Genomic DNA, 16,209 nt, shown 5'->3' on the forward strand with positions numbered 1-16,209 from the left:
AAGCTGCTGAAATAACATGTGTGTCATGAGTGTTCTCGGAGAAGGCAATTGGAGAAGTGTTCTCGGAGAAGTGTTCTTGGCTGGAGAATCCCAGGGATGTGGGAGCCTGGTGGGCTGCCGTCTCTGGGGTCGCACAGAGTCGCACACGACCGAAGCGACTTAGCAGCAGCAGCAGCATGAGTGTTCTGGAGGACAGCATCCATGGCTTCCATCAGATCCTCACAGAGTTCTCTGATTTCAATCCAGCCACTGGGAATCTGGAGTTACCTCCCGACTTCCCAGCTTTGCTCAAAGGCCCAGGGATGGGACATAGGTCCCTAGCAAGTTATCCCAACCATTTCTTTTCAATTTCCATTGCCCAGGTGATCAATACCTGGCCCCACAGAGACTGAGGTGTGGGCTGATTTTCCCACTAGGACCTGAACAAAATATCTCCCTCCAGTATCTAGCCCATGTTGTCAGAACCAGGGCTGCAACAGCAATGCCAGGACAACTTTCAGCAGGTATCAGGGGCTGCTTTTCAAAAGTGTGTATTTAAAGACAGCTAATGACAAGTTTCCCCAAAGTGAGGTATTTATATGCTGCTCATATATCTCAGAAGAGCCTCTTACATGGAAGCCACATCTGGAGCTGGTGGCGTCCATCAGGCCCAAGTCTAATGGACTGCCCCCAAACAAGATTTCAGATATGGAGGCAAGACCCAAGTTTGTGGGGGGAAAAAAAAAAAAAGAGATCCTCTCCTGCCATCTGGTGGCTAATGCTAATTATGCACCTTTTTACAACATGTATGTATATCAAGTTCAGTCTCAGATATTTTCAAGGGTTTCAGAACTGGACCTAGTATAAACTCCTCCCTTTACTTACATGAAGTTGCAGCTCAGGAATTGTATAAGCACGTGTCACACATCTTATCAGTGGCAGAGCCCAAACTGAGGCTTAAGCCTTCTTGCTGTCCTTCAGGAGCTCTTTCACACCCTGTGCCGTGTTTTGTGTTTAATCTTTCCTATCTTTTTGCCCTTTTCCTAGGACAGGCACTTTCCATCTGGAAACAAGGTCCGGTCTGGTTGCACCCCTCCATGCTTCCACAGCTCCCCGCACTTCCCTCTATAACAGATTCTCTCTCTACCCAGGGTCTCTCCATCGACTTTCCTATGTCCTTTACTCAACAAGAAACCCGTGAGAGCAGAGACGGTTCACAGCCTAGAGCCTAGCAGATATAAACTGATGAGAGAAGTCACCTGTCATCTTGCTCACCAGGTGGGCAGCACAGTCTGTGTCTGAACCAGGAGCATTTTCACCACACGTCTCACCACAGCCACTGTCTTCCTGTTCTCTGCTATGGAACCCCATGCTTCTGGGGTCCTGGAGAGAGCAGGTGTGGGTCCCTTATTGAAGAGCTCCAGGGGGTAGGAGGCCCAGCCAGGACAATACTGAGTTGGGGGAGGCTTACACCTGGGTGCCCAAAGGGCAAAAAGAGAATGTGGTACGGCTATCAGGCTCAGGGTAGTTTCGGTGAAGAATGTTCAGGGAAGTTTCTGGGACTTGAAGGTGAATTCAGGAGAACCTTGGTGGAGAGCAGCAAAACAACCAGGCCCAGAGGTGGAGCAGGCAGGTGTGTTAAGGGTACATCTAGGGTATGGAGAACTCTCGAGAGTTGTGGGGAGAAGAAGCCTAAGCCAAGAGCTGCACCAGGGCCAAATGACAAAGGCCTTAATGCCAGGATCTGGGAGCTTAGCCTCAGTTTCTGGGGAGAGAAGGCCATGCAAGACTTTAAGGAGAACAGTGAGATGGGGACTGGACAGCAGTGGGGCCGATGAGTCAGGAAACACTGGACTAAAAAGTGGGGCCCAGTGGACGTCCATAGAGCTCGTTGTTCTCACACTTCATCATGCTTTCGAATTCCCAGGACAGACAGCTTGAATGCAGATTCCCAGGTCCTCTGCAGAGGTTCTGATTCAGTAGGTCTGTGCATTTGCACTTTCAGCAAGAAGCAAACTTTTTGAGTGTTTCTGATACATATGACTTGAGGGCACACTTGAGGTATCACAGAGGAGAATGAGAGGAGAGAGCAGAGGACAACGGGCAACACGCAGAGGATGGGCAGTGAAGCTGGTGGTGGAGGGAAAGCAATTTGGCAACAGAAAGTGGAAGGGAGAAACGGAAGGAAGACTACTTTACGGAGGGGAGACTATTCCTTCCCAAATATAGGCAAGGGACTTGACACAGTAGGGGAAGGAAAGAGTGGAACAAATGAAGAAAGTGGCATCCACATACCATGTGTAAAGCAGCCCAACCTGGTGCTCTATGATGACCTAGAGGGAAGGAATAAGGGGAAGGGAGGGAGGTGATATATGTATAGTTATGGCTGATTTGCATTGTTGTATGGCAGAAACCAACATAACATTGTAAAGCAATTTTCCTCCAATTAAAAAATTAAAAAATAAAATAAGGACCAGTCACACATACAAAAAAAAGAAAAAAAGTAGAGACTATTCCTCAAAACAAACTCAACATGAAAGTTAAATTAGGTATGAATAGATAATGGGTTGATGGGATTTGGACAACTACACAGTCATTACTGACTCTATCCAGCAGTGGTCTATTGAACAGGGGGGACAAAAGCCAGACAACACAGGGTAGGAAGTCCCTGCAGGAGAGAAGCACCAGTACTCAGGGGATTTTCCTTCTGGAAGCTTGACTAGGAAAGAAAATGAGAAGGGGAATGGAGGCTGGGTGGGAAGGGACTGATGGTGTGGAGGCATTTTGGTTTTAGATGGGAAAAACTGGGATATTTTTCCATGCGCTGGAGGATGCATGGGCTGACATCAGAGCAGAGGGTCCAGGAGAGAGAGGTGGGGCTCCCAGAGCGCAGGCAGGATTGGGGAGCTGTCCTGAGCCCCCAGAGGCAGGACCCTCCTTTCTTGAGGTAGATGATAAGAGGAAGAGCGTGAATGCAAATAGGCTTGCAGGTTGACTAAATTAAGGGACAAAAGAAAACAAATAGTGTAAATATGTAAACTTACCTTGTCAAAATTTGAGTTGATAAATAAATCTGGGAGAAATAGAGAGTTCATTAAATAACTGGATTAAGAGTTAAAAAAATGTTGAGTCTCAAATGAAGACCTAAAAACTGACTTTAACCATGCAAATATAAATTCTGCACTTGGTTTAAAAATTAGCTTCTGAAAATACAAAAGGGTAACTTAACCTAATGGCAGCCAACTATTTTTAAAAACTAATAATTGATGATATTCTCCATTTAACTAAAAAGGATTATGAAGCTTTTAAAAGCTAAGAATTTGAGGTTATCACTGTAGGATCCAGGAATTTGCAGAATTCTAGATTAAGGCTGTTACTCCATCCCTTTCTAAAGGAATGAAAGTGAGAAAGAGTGGGTGGTGTGATTGTTGAGACAACTTAATCTATACTCTGCTTTACATTTAAGTCATTCATTTGCAAACTTTTATCTTTTAACTGTAACTGGAAACTAGTTCATTGTGTTCTATCTCAAATCTAATCACACTGATCTCACCAAATGAAACTCACAAATCTCCCTGACCACTTAGGAAGTCCTTCTAAGGCTAAAGAATCCTAAATCTCCACCCCTCGGATGCTCTGATGGCCTGGGTCTTGGGAGTGAGATGGGAAGCTCTCCATGAATCATTCTCATGATCCGTTAGGTTTGGAAGTCACTGAACTTATTAGGAAATCTTTGGGGGTGTCTGGTTGCCACACTAAGCTACTAAGGAGAAACAGAACTTTTTTCCTTGTGTTTTGCAAGTACTCAGAGCTATCATATTATGCCTTTGGAGAGTATGACAAATTACATACGTGAAACTATGGCTAATTATGGTCTACATCAAATCTAGTCAATCCTAAAGGAAATCAATCCTGAATGTTCATTGGAAGGACTGATGCTGAAACTGAAGCTCCAATACTTTGGCCACCTGATGCGAAAAACTGACTCATTGGGAAAGACCCTGATGCTGGGAAAGATCGAAGGCAGGAGGAGAAGGGGATAACACAGGATGAGATGGCTGGATGGCATCACTGACTCAATGGACATGAGTTTGAGCAAGCTTCGGGAGTTGGTGATGGACAGGGAAGCTTGTCGTGCTACAGTCCATTGGGTCGCAAAGAATCAGACACCACTGAGCAACTGAACTGAACTGAATGGCATTTGTTGGTGTTGCATAATGTTAGAAGACTTGCTCAGGCTTATAAACTCCTTAAAAAAGTTTTAGTGTTCAATATAAGCCTAATCACTCTATATCTAATCTTTTCATATGACTAGTATTCATAAGTAGTATATTTATGTGCAATGATGCTATGGAAGATATGAAGAGAGACTAATAAGGCAATAAGAGGTGGTCCAGAACTAACTCATCATGCCTAAAAAACAACACAATTGAATAAATCATGTATCATCTTTATCCTTCAGGTTTAATTTTATTAGTTGTCACATCTCTTTGAGTTATAATGTACATATTGTAAAGTTCACTCATGTTAGTGTACAATTGGATGAGTTTTAGCTCATTTACGGGGCTGAATAACATTCATCAAGTTTTAGAATACTGCTGTCACTCCACAAAGTTCCCACACACAGCCCTACAGCCCAGGAAAACCTATGATCTGCTCTCCGTCTCTAAGGTTTTGCCTTTTATAGAAATGTTATGTAAATGGAAACACAAAGTATTTAGTTTTCATGTTTGTCTTCTTTCACTTCACATAATGTTCATGAGGGTTCATCCTTGTGGTTAACATACACGCATAGTTCACTACTTACTTTTAGCCCTTAATATTTCAGTTTCTGATCCATTTTTAATTCACTTTTGTGTGTCATGTGAAGTAGCTGTAAGTGTACAGATGCATATATATATGTATGTATTTTTGAATATGGATAGCCAATTGTGCCACCACTGCCTAAAAAACCTGTTCTTATTTGTTGAATTGCCTTGGCACCTTGGGTGGAAATCACTTGACCGTAAATGTGTAGGTTTATTTCTGGATTCTCTCTGGTTTCCACTGATGAACATGTTAGTGCTTGCAGGAAGGGTAAGCATTGATTCGTGAAAACTTTGTTTCAGTTTTGTATACTAAGTTACCCTGGGAAATGTATTTCTTACTAAGGATTGTGGTAAAAATATTATCCAGGCATTTCCAGATAATATTCACAGTAAGACACAAAAAAAGGGTCCTAGAATAGTCTATCGGGATGCGTAAGGATGGTGGAACATGAGTATAGCCTCATACTTTGCAAAAGGGGAAACTGAGGCTGGAAGGGAGGAAGTAACTTACCTAAAGTTACAGCAGAATGCAACCCAGGTGCTCTTCCTGATGCCCCCATCTTTCCAATGCATCGGCTTTTCCTCCCTGTTCTTCAGCAACTCCTTAAGCTGTTTCCACCCCATCCTCCACTGAGGCTGTTCCAGCAGCAGCTGGCTGGGCCCACGTGGGCGTACAGCTGGACAAGAGTCTCCCTCTCCTCGGCCTCCTCTCTGAGACTTGCCAGTCTCCTCAAGGGCTGAGTTGCCTGCAGGATGGCCCTAGATGACTTGCCCCCGGTTCTCCTGCCCCTCCCTCTTCGGGGAGAGTAGAATTGGCTTTTCTTCAGGGACTCTTCTCAGAACAGAAAGAAGAAAGTCATGCCACCGACGTCAAATGGCTCTTACACAACAGCAGCATCTTGCTGAGTATTGTGCAAATAACTCCAGAACATATGGATTGAATTTCCCTTCACTTATTCAGGAATGTAATAAGTCATTGCCATGGAGGAAAGCTGCCACTGGGCCCTGACATTCAGAACACTTGAAAGAGTCATCTCCCCATGCCAGGGACCTCTTAGTCTGGAGCTCTCCCATCCATCTCAAGTTCAAAGGGCTCCTACCCTCAGCAAGGCACTGGCTGGGTGGGTCGCAGAAGCAGTGTCCCAGGCATACTGCTGCCACCCTCCTTCATAGGAAGGCTATGCTTCTAACCACATGAACTGGGCAGAACGTCTGCTCATTAGTTCATTCATCCATCCATTCATTCAACTGTACTTATTGAGCCCTGTGGGAGCAGGGGGAGTAAGAATATCAGAGTGAACAAGAAAGCACAGCCCTGTTCTGGTGTCCAGTGAAAGAACTTTTTTAGAACTCTAGGCTTTTGAATGGGAGTGAGTTCCCTTCAGAGGTTGATAGAAACTCAAGCATCAGATGAAGAATTGGGTGGCTGAGCTCTGAGATTCCCCCCAAAGGTTTCATGAACTTTTAAGTTCTTGGAATGCTGTCACTGCTCCCTTGCTACCAGTGTCCCTTTGGATGGCACCTGCAGAAGCTTAGACCCAGAGATTTTTGTTGGAAGGCATGAGTGGTCTCTGGAGAAGCAATAGAGGATCCAGGAAAATCAGATACCTGTTTTTCCTGCTGAGAAAACTCTTTCCTTTCTTATTTCTTTTTATATCCTGTCTTCTTTATCTACTCAGAAGAAATTTGAAAACTTTATCCTCTTTAACCACAGTTTGGGAGGTTCTGACTGTGCTCGGGAAGCAGAGCTGAATAGTCAGGTCCTCAGCTTCCTTTCAGAGAAGGCAATGGCACCCCACTCCAGTACTCTTGCCTGGGAAATCCTGTGTGTAGAGGAGCCTGGTAGGCTGCAGTCCATGGGGTCGCGAAGAATCGGACACGACTGAGCGACTTCACTTTCCCTTTTTACTTTCATGCATTGGAGAAGAAAATGGCAACCCACTCCAGTGTTCTTGCCTGGAGAATCCCAGGGATGGGGGAGCCTGGTGGGCTGCCGTCTATGGGGTTACACAGAGTCGGACATGACTGAAGCGACTTGGCAGCAGCAGCAGCAGCTTCCTTTTGCCTCATTTCCCTAGAACAGTAATTTTCATACTTTTGCTGCCTTGGAATTACCTGGGGAGCTTCTTACACAGAGCGCTGGGCCCTGCCCCTAGAGTTCCCTGATCTCTGTTCGTTTCCAAGGCAAACCATTCAATATCACAGTAATCCAAGCCTATGCCCCAACCAGTAATGATGAAGAAGCTGAAGTTGAATGGTTCTATTAAGACCTACAAGACCTTTTAGAACTAACACCCAAAAAAGATGTCCTTTTCATTATAGGGGACTGGAATGCAAAAGTAGGAAGTAAAGAAACACCTGGAGTAAAAGGCAAATTTGGCCTTGGAATACGGAATGAAGGGCCAAGGCTAATAGAGTTTTGCCAAGAGAACACACTGGTCATAGCAAACACCCTCGTCCAACAACACAAGAGAAGATTCTACACATGGACATCACCAGATGGTCAACACCAAAATCTGATTGATTATATTCTTTGCAGCCAAAGATGGAGAAGCTCTATAGAGTCAGCAAAAACAAGACTGGGAGCTGACTGTGGATCAGATCATGAACGCCTTATTGCCAAATTCAGACTTAAATTGAAGAAAGTGGGGAAAATCACTGGAGAAGGCAGCGGCACCCCACTCCAGTACTCTTGCCTGGAAAATCCCATGGATGGAGGAGCCTGGTAGGCTATAGTCCATGGGGTCGCGAAGAGTCAGACGCGACTGAGCAACTTCACTTTCACGCATTGGAGAAGGAAATGGCAACCCACTCCAGTGTTCTTGCCTGGAGAATGCCAGGGACGGAGCAGCCTGGTGGGCTGCTGTCTATGGGGTCACACAGAGTCGGACACAACTGAAATAATTTAGCAGTAGCAGCAGCAACAGAGAAAATCACTAGACCATTCAGGTGTGACCTAAATCAAATCCCTTATGATTATACAGTGGAAGTGAGAAATAGATTTAAGGGCCTAGATCTGATAGAGTGCCTGATGAACGGAGGTTCTTGACATTGTACAGGAGACAGTGATCAAGACCATCCCCATGGAAAAGAAATGCAAAAAAGCAAAATGGCTGTCTGGGAAGGCCTTACAAATAGCAGTGAAAAGAAGAGAAGCGAAAAGCAAAGGAGAAAAGGAAAGATATAAGCATCTGAATACAGAGTTCCAAAGAATAACAAGAAGAGATAAGAAAGCCTTCCTCAGCGATCAATGCAAAGAAATAGAGGAAAACAACAGAAAAGGAAAGACTAGAGATCTCTTCAAGAAAATTAGAGATACCAAGGGAACATTTCATGCAAAGATGGGCTCAATAAAAGACAAAAATTGTATGGACCTAACAGAAGCAGAAAATATTAAGAAGAGGTGAGAATACACAGAATAACTATACAAAAAGATCTTCACTACCCAGATAATCACGATGGTGTGATCACTGACCTAGAGCCAGACATCCTGGAATGTGAAATCAAGTGGGCCTTAGAAAGCGTCACTATGAACAAAGCTAGTGGAGGTGATGGAATTCCAGTTGAGCTATTTCAACTGCTGAAAGATGATGCTGTGAAAGTGCTGCACTCAATATGCCAGCAAATTTGGAAAACTCAGCAGTGGCCACAGGACTGGAAAAGGTCAGTTTTCATTCCAATCCCAAAGAAAGGCAATGCCAAAGAATGCTCAAACTACCACACAATTGCACTCATCTCACATGCTAGTAAAGTAATGTTCAAAATTCTGCAAGCCAGGCTTCAGCAATACATGAACCATGAACTTCCAGATGTTCAAGCTGGTTTTAGAAAAGGCAGAGGAACCAGAGATCAAATTGCCAACATCTGTTGGATCATGGAAAAAGCAAGAGAGTTCCAGAAAAACATCTATTTCTTCTTTATTGACTATGCCAAAGCCTTTGACTGTGTGGATCACAATAAACTATGGAAAATTCTGAAAGAGATGGGAATACCAGACCACCTGACCTGCCTCTTGAGGAATCTGTATGCAGGTCAGGAAGCAACAGTTAGAACTGGACATGGAACAACAGACTGGTTCCAAATGGGAAAAGGAATACGTCAAGGCTGTATATTGTCACCCTGCTTATTTAACTTATATGCAGAGTACATCTGGAGAAGGCAATGGCACCCCACTCCAGCACTCTTGCCTGGAAAATCCCATGGACAGAGGAGCCTGGTAGGCTGCAGTCCAGGGGGTTGCTAAGAGTCAGACACAACTGAGCGACTTTACTTTCACTTTTCACTTTCATGCATTGGAGAAGAAAATGGCAACCCACTCCAGTGTTTTTGCCTGGAGAATCCCAGGGACAGGGGAGCCTGGTGGGCTGCTGTCTACAGGATCACACAGAGTCAGACACGATAGAACGACTGAATTGAACCAAACTGAACTGAGGCCTAGTGCCTTCAGGGAATGTGGGTCTTCAGCAAGTCCTCAGATAATACTACTGCTGGCATGGGTTCTCTGCAAACCCAGAAGATGGCTACAGGCCCCATGTTCCAGAAAAAAAAAAAAAAAAATGCAGATTTGCCAAGGAGCTTGGCCCTGAGGCCTGAAGCCAAAGAGGAGAAAGAGATGCGGGCTGGGAGGAGGGTGACAGATGGGAGGGAGTCTGACAGAGATCAGAGCAGGGACCGGCCCTGCAAGAGAAGGTCACTCTAACTTTTCCTTTTTTTCTCCCTTCCCACTTGAAATGAAGCACTGCCCTCCAGCCCCTCTGCCCTCACTCCCACCCCTGGGAAGTAACCAGAATCAGGTGAGGATAGACCCAGGCTGAAGTTCTGAAGTTCTCCCTGGCAGAGGAAGGGAAAGGAGCCCTGGGGGAGGACCTCCAAAGCCCAAGACTCACAAGCTGGGAGGGGAGTGGAATGGAGTCCATTCCAGAATGGTTTGTTGGGGGCACGTTCCTGGTGGGTGGAGGACTACAGAAGTGGGAGCTTGCCTGTGGCTGTGCTTATGTTTGCCAAGACCCACATGTGCTGCAATGAAAAGTGAGGTGGGAGATGAAGAAGAATAGCTAACTTTTATTTAGTACTTAAGTAAGCGTCAGGCGCTGAGTAAGCACCTGAAGTAGGTATTATCCCCGTGCTCACATAGTGGATGCTCCCCAGTTACACAGACACCTGCCCCAACTGACACCTGATATCAGACAGTGCTCTCTGCATGGTCACGACCTGGGCCCTGCACTCCTACAAGCCATGAGACTTTGACCCAATCAATTTTTCTGAGTCCCGGTGTCTCTGCCAGTGTTAAAAAAAAAAAAAAAAAAAGTCAATATTGAGTGCTTCCAAAGGATGTTAGGACACAGATAAACAGCAAGATGAAACAATAAGGTGAGATTCAGTTAGCTGTGCTGTGTATATCTCAGCCCTCCACCTAACAGTTAGTAGCAATGACCCCACTGCTGGCCTCTGACATTAACTTAGAGGCCTTACATTTGGTTCTGGGCATCACCGGGTTAACATTTCATCTTGTTTTAAATAAAACCATTACTCACCAGTGTAACTAAAGTTTTATTATTACTAATTCCAAAACCATTACACTATGGAGCCAGAGTTTAAAAAGAATTTAATTGAAGACCAAAACATGCCCAGTAGCATTGCCTATTTTGTAAATAATTTCTGTTCCAAATCCTAACTTGGTGCAGCTTTTTTGGTATATTTCAGTTTTCAGTGTGTGATATAAAATGTTTTCATTGTATCTCCATGCAGAATCCTGAAACGTTCAGAAAAGTATTAACAGCAACAACAATAATTATCTTTCTCACTTTTGTAGCACCAAATGGTAGGCTGAACGACCACTCATGTCTTTTTGTTATAGATGAGGAAACAGGCCCAGGCAAGTAACATGGGATGCTCAGGTTCTTTGATCTGAATCCATCCATTCAGGTAGCATGTGTGCAGACCCAGTGTTCTTTGTCCATGCTATTTCCACAGAACATTTGAAAAAAGAACATGCTGCCCCACCCAACACTATTAGCGAGGCTGTCTTTTCATCTAAATGTGCGCAACCATCCATAGGGAAATGCCCTCTTAGAACCAACACCCATTCCAACCCCCAGCTGCTAATTTTATGGAGCCATTTCTCAGGCTCTGGGAATGATTTTGGGTGGCTTTGATCAGTAAGCTATGTCCTGGAGTTTTGTTGGTTGTGTTCTGTGTAAGTGTCTCTGGGGAGCTGTATGGTTTCACAGGGTCCCAGGAGTTTCCTGCTAAGACCATTGTCCTGGAAAAAGTCTGGAATGACTCTCAAGTGACTTAAGTTTTTTTCTCAGGACTACAAGCATGAAGCATTTCCTGGAGTGTATACTCATGTGTCCTTTATTTTCTTGATAGACAGCAGAATCTTGTCTACCTTGTTAAGATTAGAGACTCCGGAGTTGTGTAAATGTCGCTTTGTTGCTTGTTGGGTATATGACATTGGAAACCTTAAATTTTTCTGAGCCTCAGTCTCCAAGTCTGTATAATGCAAATAATAATGATGTTTAACTCAGAAGATTGTTGGCATAACCTAAGTGCTTGATATATGTATACTGTCATGTTAATTATGCCTTTCTTTGCACTCAAATTAATACAGACTCTTTTGCTTCCGTGAGAATATCTTTTTGAAACAAAAGAAGGGTAAAGACCTTTCCAGATACACAACTTTAAAGAACTGGAGGATAAATCCATTAAAAATATGCAATAGAGATATGTTGGGGGAAAAAAAATCAATGAAATCAAGAGCAGCCTCTCCGAGAAGGTGATAAAGTTGACAAACTTCTATCAAAACTGATCAGCACAAAAAGAGAGAAGATGCAAATTACCAAATTCAGGAATAAGAGAGGTGACATTACTAAAGATTTTATAAGTAGTAAAAGTACAATAAAGCAATACTACAGTAAACAATGTTACGCCATTAAGCAGAAACCAGCACAATATTGTAACGTAATTAACTTCCAATTAAAAATAAATTTAAAAAAAGACAGCATAGATAAAATGTACAAATTCCTTGAAAAACACAAAAATTTACTCAAGATGAAACAGATAACTTGTACAACCTTTTATCTGTTAAATAAGTGGAATTTGTAGTTAAAATTATCTCCCCACAGAGAAGAAGGGGGGGAAAGTCAAGCCTATATAATTTCACTGTATTAAGAAATGCTTAAGAAAGAAAGAATGCCAATTCTATACAAACTCTTCCATAAAATTGAAGAGAAGGGAATGCTTCTCAACTCATCCTTTGAAGCCAATGTTATAAGAAAACTTCATACCAGTATGCCTCAAAACCATATATAAAAAATTATTGACAAAATTTTATAAAATTGAATTCAACAATCTACAAAAAGATTAATATATCATAACCAAGTAGAGTTAATGCAAGATTAACTTTCTGGAAAAGTTGAGAAAATAAATCAATGTAATTTACCATATTTTTAAAGTGGTAAATTTTTAATACTGACATTTTAAATATTAACAAACGAAAAATCATATGATTATGTCAATAAAAGTAGAAAATGGAATTCCCTGGAGGTCCAGTGGTTAGGACTCTGTGCTTCCACTACCTGGTCGGGGACTGAGATCGCACAAGCCGTGTGGCATGGCCAAAATAAATAAATAAATAAAGGCAGAAAAAAATAACTGATAAAACCCAACAGCCATTCCTGGTATAAATTCTTAGCAAACTAAGAATAGATGGGAACTTCCTCAATCTGATAAATGACAACTACAAAAACCCCACAGTTAGCAAATAACGTAATGGCAAAGACTGAATGCTTTCTCCATAAGATCAAGAATAAAACTTTTATGTTAGTCTCCACTTCTATGCAATATTACACTTTTGGTTCCTGCCAGTGCAACAAAGCAAGGAAAAGAAAAGAAGTAAAACCGTCTTTATTCTTTTGATGATATGATCATCTATGTAAAAAATCTGATGGGATCTTAAAAAAAGTTATCATAACTAAAATGTAAATTCAGTAAGATTGCAGACAGACAGAAAGAAATCACTTATATTTCTATATTAGCAATGAGCAATCAGAAATCAAAAGTGTCATATGCAATGAAATCAAAATTTATGAAAGACCTAGAGATAAATATGACAATAGGTAGATAAGAACTATTCACTAAAAACAACAAATCATTACTGAGAGAAATTTTAAAGAACTTTATAAGTTAAGAGATATATGGTGTTCACTTAAGAATACTGAATGTTCTTAATATGAATACTTAATTATTCTTAAGATGCCAATTCTTCCCCAAACTGATGTTTAGATTCAACAGAATTCCAATCAAAATCACAGCAGGCTTTCTGGTAGGAATTAACAAACTCTTTCTAAAACAACTTTGAAAAAGAACAATGCAGGAGAGCTAACACTACATATTTCTAGTTTTTTCTAAAGCTACAGTAATTAAGACAATGTGGTACTGGCATACAGATCCACAAATAGATGAACAGAACAGATTGAGAAACCAGATACAAATTCACACTTAAGGACAACTGACAAAGGTGTAAAAGCAAATCAGTGGAGAAAGGATGGTCCTTTTAACAAGTGATGCTGAAACAATTGGATATCTATATGCTAAAAAATGAGCTTCAGTCCAAAAATTGTGCAATGTACAAAAATCAGCTCCATATGGATCATAGACCAAACTGTAAATCATAGTATCATAGGCCTAATGTGAATCTAAATCTAAAAATTTTAGAAGAAATAAAATTTTTTAAAAAAAGGAAAAACTATTGTGACCTTGGTGTTACAGACTGAACATTTGTATCCCCCAAAATTCGTATATTGAAGCCCTGTTCCTCGATAAGATAGTTTGGAGGTGGAAACTGGGAAGTAATTAAGGTTGGAGGAGATCATGAGGGTGGTGCCCATGATTAGATTAGCGTCATTATAAGAAAAGACACCCTTTCCCTCTCCCATATGAGGACACCACAGGAAGGCAGTCTGCAAACCAGGAAAAGGGTTCTCACCAGAAACCCAGTCTGTGGCACCTTGCTTTTCAGCTTCCCAGCCTCCAAAACTGAAAAATAAATGTCAAAAATAAATGTCTGTTGTTTAAACCCCCAGTACATGGTATTTTATTATTGTGAATACTTGGGTTAAGCAAAGATTTTCTTGATACAACACCAAAAGCATGATCTATAGAAGAAAAAAATTGATCTTGTACTTCATCAAAATTAAAAACTTTTCCTCTGCAAAAAACATTAAAGTAATGAAAAGACAAGCCGTGGACGAGGGAGAAATATTTGCAAATTACGCATCTCATATACAGTGGTGTGCTTAGACTCTTCATCATGTCAGACTCTTTATGACCCCATGGACTGTAGCCAGCCAGGCTCCTCTGTCCATGGGATTTTCCAGGCAAGAATACTGGGGTGGGTTGCCATTTCCTCCTCCAGGGTATCTTCCTGACACAGGGAGCAAACCCATGGCTCTTGTGTCTCCTGCATTGGCAGGCAAATTCTTTACTACTAGTGTCACCTAGGAAGTCCCATATACAGTGGATTCATATATAAATAAATCAATAATTAGAAAAAAAAAACACAAAAAATTTCTAAAAAGGCAAAAGGTTTGAACAATTTACCAAAAATGATACATGAATGAAAACACTTAAAAATGCTCAAAATCATTCATCATTAGGGGAATGCAAATTAAAATTCAATGAGATACCTCTACATATATATGATAATGGTTAAAGTTTTTCAAAAATAGAACTTACCAAGTTTGGGGACAAGTATGGCACAACTGGAATGCTCATTCACTATTGATGGTAATGTAAAATTGTACAACCACTTTGGAGAAGTGTTTGGTAGTGTATTAAAACATTAGACATACACCAACAATCTGATCTAGCCATCCCATTCCTAGAGATGGACCAAATAAAAATGGAAGCATCTTTCCAAATAAAGACACATACATGAATGTTTATAGAAGCTTTATTTGTAATAGCTGAAACCTGGTAATAATCCAGGTGTCCATGAACAGATGAATAAGCGAATCATGACATATGAAGTAATTACATGTGTAACAACATGAGGGAATCTCAAAATAATTATGCTAAGTGAGAGAAGCCAGACAAAAATGAATATATGCTATGTGATTCCATTGGCTTAAATCTCTAGAAAGTGCAAATGAACCTGTATTGACAGAAAAATAATCAATTATTTGCTAAGGAAGCAGGAGCAAAGTTGAGTGGGTAATTCTGAGTAAGAACATTTCCTTTTCTCTGTTTCCTATTCTCTAACAATATCTCATTGTAGAGGTTGAAGTAAATAATGCATATCACACCTAGAACGGAGCTAAGTCTCAGTAGTATTACTCATCCTGCATACTCCCTTCATCACTGAGTCTTACTTCAATTTTTGCCATTACTGTAGCTCTTGTTTTCCTTTCGGCCTGTTGAAAGCCTACTCATCTTTTCAGGCCCATCCTGAAGGCCACTTTCTTTGTATACCTTTCATGGTCCTTACTCTTACTTTCTAATTATATTAATAACAACTACTATTGGTTGAATCTCCACAAAGGGCCAGGAGCTTTGCAGGTGATTTATAAACATTACCAAAGATTGGTTTCTCTCATAGCTCAGTTGGTAAAGAATCCGCCTGCAATGCAGGAGACCCAGGTTTGATTCCTGGGTCGGGAAGATCCACTGGAGAAAGGATAGGCTACCCAGTCCAGTATTCTGGCCTGGAGAATTCCGTAAGAGTCGGACACCACTAAGCGAATTTCACTTTCACATCACCAAGGATTAATCACCAGTCTTATAAATATCTAGATACAGGAAAACTTTATACTTTTCTCCAGAGAAGGTCAACTTTTCTTAGAATCCCAAAGGTATCACTCATTTAAAAGACTTTAAGAACAACTGTTTCCTTGAAACAAGATGTGAAAAAAAGTGCTCTCATTTCTCCCATCTTGTGGGGAAAAACAAAACAACTCAGGCCCAGAGAGTTACCACAGCTTACCCAAATACCCTCACTGTCCTGATGAGTGCAGCACTGAGTATCATGTTAACTATCAGGGTCTGCTGGCATGTCTTCAGAAGAGGCATACTTCACAGTCCTATATGGTAAAGACACACACAGAGCTCGTGCCCCTTCCTGCTTCAGCCCCTTCATCTAGGGCCTGAAAATATTTTGAAGCCCACCACTTAAAAATCATTATCTGAGAGATGGCCAGCTTTCTTGCAATGCTTTTTTGTGTGTGTGAAGTACTTTTAGTCTTAAAATCCTGCTTTTAAAAATTCATTATGGTTCAGGTTCACTGTTTTGTGACAACTGAACATTTAAATTAGCACTGCGGTTTGGCCAGAGAACGCTGATGGCCCCAAGGCCCATGTGCTCCAAATGCCCCTGGGCTTCAGCCAAGCTGTGCTCTGGGCTGGGTCTGGCCAGGAGGTCTTT

This window comes from Bos mutus, chromosome 1 (assembly GCF_027580195.1).
Source record: "Bos mutus isolate GX-2022 chromosome 1, NWIPB_WYAK_1.1, whole genome shotgun sequence".
Lineage (NCBI taxonomy): Eukaryota > Metazoa > Chordata > Mammalia > Artiodactyla > Bovidae > Bos > Bos mutus.